This window comes from Thermobia domestica, unplaced genomic scaffold (assembly GCF_964235325.1).
Source record: "Thermobia domestica unplaced genomic scaffold, izTheDome1.hap1.1 HAP1_SCAFFOLD_1893, whole genome shotgun sequence".
NCBI lineage: Eukaryota > Metazoa > Arthropoda > Insecta > Zygentoma > Lepismatidae > Thermobia > Thermobia domestica.
The window spans coordinates 17,076-23,918 of NW_027657600.1; the positions used below are offsets into that span (position 1 = coordinate 17,076).

Here is a 6,843-nt window from a genome sequence, read left to right on the forward strand (position 1 = left end):
CTCTGAGAAAATATTACTTTTGCTACCTTGGAAGAAGTACATATTTCGCCTGCGAGTTCTATGAGATTAATAACGTTGAGAAGGGCAAACAGTGGTTGAATCGAAGTTAACTTATGCAACATATGGCAAAATCGAATCCTTGACCACATAAAACGAAGATAATCAATCGGTAAACATAGGGGAAAACTAAAGAATATACTTGAAAGATAGGATGATATACGAAACGAGAGGAAAACGAAGGTAGATGTATTAACTATGCAACATACGGCGTGAGAATTTAAAAAAAAAAGATAACAAGTATGGACAAGATCCTTGTTAGGATAACAGCATCTCTAAGTAGTGTATTGGTCCTAAAAAGGACCGTTTTTGAACTCAGTGCCAGAACTTCAAACTTAAGCACGTTCCCCACGGATGCGGCGAGCAAGCTGAATGTCCTTAGGCATGATTGTGACTCTCTTTGCGTGAATAGCACACAAGTTGGTGTCTTCGAAAAGCCCTACAAGGTAAGCTTCACTTGCCTCCTGTAAAGCCATGACAGCTGAGCTTTGGAAGCGAAGATCTGTCTTGAAATCTTGTGCAATTTCTCGGACGAGTCGTTGGAAGGGCAGCTTGCGGATGAGCAATTCAGTGCTCTTCTGGTAACGACGAATTTCTCGGAGAGCCACAGTACCAGGCCTGTAACGATGGGGCTTTTTCACTCCACCGGTAGCTGGAGCACTCTTTCTTGCAGCTTTGGTGGCAAGCTGCTTTCGAGGAGCTTTGCCTCCAGTAGATTTCCTAGCTGTCTGCTTGGTACGTGCCATTGCAACTGTCACGACTTGTTTCAAATAATTGCGCGCTGAATGAAGTCAAGTTATATAAAGAGCAAAACCGTTAAATCAAGCTATTTCTCATTGGATAAAGTCAGTCGAAAAGGACAGTTCTCATTGGCTTAGACACGTTTGTGTTTTTCCTCCCGTGCTTTCCCTGCATGATCGAAGGAACAAAACCACGAGTCTTGGGCTGCTTGGGCTTGTATTTCTCGTGTGTGGTGAGCGAAGCAGTAACATATCGAAATGACAGGACGTGGAAAAGGAGGCAAGGGTCTTGGCAAAGGAGGTGCCAAGCGCCACCGTAAAGTTCTTCGTGACAACATCCAGGGTATCACCAAACCCGCTATTAGGCGTCTTGCTCGCCGTGGTGGTGTGAAGCGTATCTCTGGTCTCATTTATGAAGAGACCCGAGGAGTATTGAAAGTATTCCTGGAGAACGTAATCAGAGATGCTGTTACATACACAGAACACGCCAAGAGGAAGACAGTGACAGCTATGGATGTTGTGTATGCCTTGAAGAGGCAAGGAAGAACCCTGTACGGTTTCGGAGGTTAAGTTGGGGTTCCTCCTATTTTGGATATAAAATTGGCATAAACGGCTCTTTTCAGAGCCAACAAATTTATATAAAGGGAAAGATTTACTTTGTGCGATTTTCTGTTAGATTATAAGAATTCGTGTAACTACATTAAAGCCTTTTGATGCACACAAAATTACAGACGTAGAGAGATTAATTTGAGAAAATCATACGTTTTTTTTTACATTATGTACGTTCATGTATACGTATTCATATGTAGCAGTATTAATGCTGGAGAAGGGGTTCTGGTTGGAAATTGGCGATTTGTTGGAAGTAGCGAGCATGAGAGATGCGAAACGCAAGTCGGAATTTCTGTTCTGACAGTAGGATGTACGTATAGAGGCTTATACAACTTCTATACTGTGCTGTGAGGGGCGAATAATGCGTTAGAAACCTGAATCTTGTCCTTTATCTTGTTTACGTGGTCTTGGGTTCGATTTTTTCTTTTGCGGTAGTGTCTATTGTGATTTACATGTAAATTAATGACACTTCGTAGCGGTTAGTAAAATAAAGAGTAATACAAATATGAGATGTAGGTTAATGCATTGTATACTTCACATTATTTACTAAAGAAAGGCAGTAGTTACAAGAAACCTAGGCTCGCTCGTTGGGCACAGTAGCAAATGAGTTCTGAGATCAGAGAATAAGAGTAGTTGCGTATTACAAACCATATACATATAACACATATCACACAAATATGAATATCGACCTTGCAAAGAATAAATCGTACTTAAGTGTGCATTTAATGTCATTACTATGTTGCAAAAGAAATTTAGGAAAGTTTTTTGATCCGCTCTGTTCATGATGTCATTGGGGCATAGTAATGAACAATAATAAATGTCGAGAACATATTGAACAGAGTAATTTCAGCCAAGCCAACGCAAGAGAGAAACATGAGTGCTTTAAGAATGTTGAAATTCCTTTGTCTAGCATGAAGTACATGAGAATATGTGGTATGAGGTTTTCTTCCATTGCTGAGAATCTGGGCTCGACTGTCCTGTCCTCTGGGTAATATGAGCCCGATGTACGCAAATATCAAAAAAATGTAGCTAGCGACAATACAAAAGGTAATGATCTTATAATTAATAATGTAGTGGAACTAAGCACATCGCTGTTTGGAGTATTCTAAAGATAGTGTGACTTCCTATGGGCTTCAATTACGATCGACGACTACACATACTAATTAATCGAATAGCAGCGAGAATTTCGAATGACACTAAGCAACTATCTCAGACACTTTGATGAGTCTGTATATCGAAAACAATTCATTTCAATCGTAAATCTCCCTCTATAAAGGGGTTTGTGGCCCTCATAAGGGCCGATTTGTATGAGATATAGGTCTTACATTTATGCCTTCTTCTCAGTTTTCTTGGGCAGAAGTACAGCTTGAATGTTGGGCAAAACACCACCCTGAGCGATTGTAACTCCAGACAACAACTTGTTTAATTCCTCGTCGTTACGGATAGCTAACTGCAGATGACGTGGAATAATCCTAGTCTTCTTGTTGTCACGAGCAGCGTGCCTGCCAACTCAAGAACTTCAGCTGCCAGGTATTCCATGACTGCAGCCAAATACACGGGAGCGCCAGCACAACTCGTTCGGCATAGTTACCCTTTCGCAAAAGACGATGGATTCTGCCTACTGGGAATTGAAGGCCAGCCCTGCTGGAGCGGGACTTGCTCTTTCCCTTGACTTTTCCACCTTTGCCGCGACCAGACATTGTTCAATATTCTTTCGTAATAAGATGAGAGGAAAATTGCGGCCTCCCATGAATCAAGTCAGTTTTGTACTACTTCAAGCGTGCACCCGAGTGCATCAAATGAAAAGCAAGGCAGTTGGCGCGAATTGAAACACGTACTGTAATTTAAATGAAGTCGATAAATCGGCGGACACATCTAATTTTGCTGAACGAGTGAGTCATCATGCCACCAAAAACTAGCGGAAAGGCTGCAAAGAAGGCTGGTAAAGCCAAAAGAATATCTCCAAGGGAGATAAGAAGAAGAAGAGGAGGAGGAAGGAGAGCTATGCCATTTACATCTACAAAGTTTTTGAAGCAAGTGCATCCTGACACTGGCATATCTAGCAAAGCTATGAGTATCATGAACAGCTTTGTTAATGACATCTTCGAGCGTATTGCTGCTGAAGCTTCTCGTTTGGCCCATTACAATAAGCGGTCAACTATCACCAGCCGGGAAATCCAAACAGCTGTGCGCCTTCTTTTGCCTGGTGAACTTGCCAAGCACGCTGTAAGTGAGGGTACGAAGGCTGTTACCAAGTACACAAGCTCTAAGTAAAAAATCTTCTTCAAGATTTTTCATTTCAAACGGTCCTTGTCAGGACCAACACATTATTCGAAAGAGTTAAATCACGAAATTTGCTTCATTCTGTTATGTAGAAACACCTTGAAATCCAATTTCTATATGCTGTTAGTAAAAAAGTAAAGCACATAGCGGAGATGTGTCGTGCTTGTATACGAAAGGCATTTACTCGCCGGAGATCTACACTTAGTCATAATAATTTACTTTTAAAAAGTGGTAATACATTCCGTGTTAAGTATAGTAGTAGGTGCACACGGATCGGAAATCAGGTTATTTAATGTGCCGTGCAAATAAACAGGCTGTTAGTGTAAGAAATAGTGGGTATAACGCTTAGAATATCGAATTAATCGCTATGAAATAATGTTGATAAATTATCTCTTGAAAGTACTATAAAATTAATGTTTCTAGTATTTTCGTACTTGAAGGATAATGAAATTTGAAAAAGAGATGCCAACAGCACCTGGTGTTCCCAGGCGGTCACCCATCCAAGTACTGACCAGGCCCGATGCTGCTTGACTTCGGTGATCGGACGAGAACCGGTATATTCAGCATGGTATGGCCGTTGGCAACTACCTTTTCTTCAATGTCCTGTTAAGGAAGTATGTTTTAAGTAAGAATTGACATTATTAACTATAAAGGCAAGCATATTAACGTCGTTAACATTACTTGGAATATACTAATATTCGAATAAATATTTGAATGTTCGAATGATGAGTGATTCGGATGTTCATAGTGCCACTATGTCCTATCGAGTTTACTATCACGAACCACGTATGAAATTGTATATAAATAAATAAAAATAAATCCTTTATTAAGTATTGATTACAGGAAAAAGGCAAACTTACATTCTTTAATGTACACAATGAAATGTATGAAAGATATTTTTAAGATATGTTTCACTTACCCTTTATAACGCAAGGTAGTTTTTCAGTGTAGCATCCTCTTCAGCTGCGAGATAACGTAAGGCAGATGATCATTCAGTCGTGAAGCACTAAAATGTAATATACATTTTAACTATTATCGATAAGAATTATTTACTGCAGGGATGCAAATAAAGTGAGGCAAATTAGTAAATAAAAAACCGATACTGTAACTGATAATGTAATTACGTATCTGTATTAGTTGTATATACAGTAATCGCACGATTATCCGCGGAGTTGGATGTTGGCATAATCGCGCATAATCAGCAGTATGAGCAGAAAAGGGAAATGAAATGAAATCTTTAGATTTACGTCGCATACTTATACCGGTTACGCTAAAGGAGACGGTGATGATGAGTACTGAATGAAGAAAGTGGGAGGAAACGGGAGAAACCCGAGAAAACCCATGAGCACGGTCTTTATGCACGACAAAGTTCACACGGCACGAGCTGGATTGAACCAGGGACCCCAAGCACCGGAGGCCAAAAAAGGGACAAAAAGTCTTCGTGCAACTTTCGTTTTCGGTAAAAAGTTTACACATAATTTAGAAAGAGTAGTTTTTCTGGTCTTTTTATTTCACAAGTTGGTTCATGTCTATATTTTTTACATGCATAAAAAATTTTTCAACTCCCTTGCTTAGTTCCTGTTAAAGACCTCTACTCTGATTGTATTTTTTGCACATATTCTTATTGTTTTCAGACAACATTTCTAAGAGCGTAATTTATCGTCAGCAAGAAAAGAAAAGGAAAGCCTCGGATAGTGGAATGTGTACTGTATATATATATATATATATATATATATATATATATATATATATATATATATATATTATATATATATATATATATATATATATACGTATTAGTATATAGTTTTATTTTATACGTCCTCCTATTATTACACAATGTGCAGATATTGTGAAGCGCAAGTAAATATGTATAACTCCCCGTTCTGCACTTAATAACTTGAAAGAAGTTCGGGGAAGGTAGTGTAACAGAAAGTGCAAACAGAAATGAGGGTTTACAGGCATTTAATATTATTCCGTAGTAGTATGATTTTTTGTAAAATATAATATATATATATATATATATATATATATATATATATATATATATATATATATATATATATATATATATATATATATATATAAAACATACATATTCAATGATATAGTAAGAGGTTAGCAGCACTGATAGAACTGCAGAAAGTACAAAACCGTTAATAAGAAAGAGAGAGAGATGGTGGCCGCTTTTGTGCTTTTCATTGGCTAATTCCGAATTGCGCGCGAATACGTACGAGATTTCTTTCTTTTTCCTCTTCGCAGCCCAGATGTTGCCAATTAGAAGTTTTTAGTACTACATTTGTATGAAAAATGTTGCCTTTAAGAAATGTGGTTTGCATACGGAGAAAAGAGCAAAATGAATATTTATCTTAGTGGGCATGAAAAAAGACGAAACATTTGCAAGATGGACACACGAACTTCCTTAATGCAGGCGTTCAGTACATTATTGTAAAGAAAAAACACTAAAAAGAATTACTTCAATATCCCTAGCAACATTCAACAATTCATAGAGAAAAATCTTTATTTTGAGAACAATGGAAAACTATGTAATTGTAGATAACTACTAAATTTAATGATTAAGGAAACGTTTAGGCCCGGCCCTTCAGAAAGAAAGTGCACAGAATTTTCTCTCATGGAAGCAATTGCAAAAATCAACATTTTGTTTGCAGTTATAATTAGAGGATCTATATACAGGGTGTTCGAAAAAGAATGTATCCTCTTGAAAGAAAATATTCTCTGGGCCCCTAATCCTTTATATACCGAAAGGAAGTTTGTATAGCATTTTTCTTACCTTCGTTAGAAGAATTGAAAGTGACTACTATCGTGACACGGGAGATATTTGATCGATAGTCGAATTACTCCCATGCTCGAATGAACACGTCTCTTGTAAGGAGAGGAAAGGCTTCTGCTGTGATCCGCTATCGCAGCTGTGTCATATCTGCAGAGAATGTTAGGACACAAACGTGATCTTTGAGAGCCTCGTGAAAAGAAGTCGCATAGTATCATGTGTGGAGACATCGGGGCCATCTGAAGAACGCTTCATCATTAGGACCAAGGGCGAGTTACGAAACACTCTGGGATATATTTATTAACATAACTTCTCGTCATTCTGCAAGTGTGGTGGAGCTCCATCCTATTGGAAAAGGAAACCTCG

At 38.3% G+C, this 6,843-nt stretch overlaps 1 non-coding gene across 1 annotated transcript; it reads right to left on the reverse strand.

Moving 5' to 3' along the window:
- Nucleotides 1-4,152: 4,152 nt before the first annotated feature.
- On the reverse strand, nucleotides 4,153-4,271 carry LOC145678121 (5S ribosomal RNA). Its single transcript, XR_014130238.1, has one exon. It is a non-coding gene; the product is annotated as a 5S ribosomal RNA (ribosomal RNA).
- Nucleotides 4,272-6,843: the final 2,572 nt, after the last annotated feature.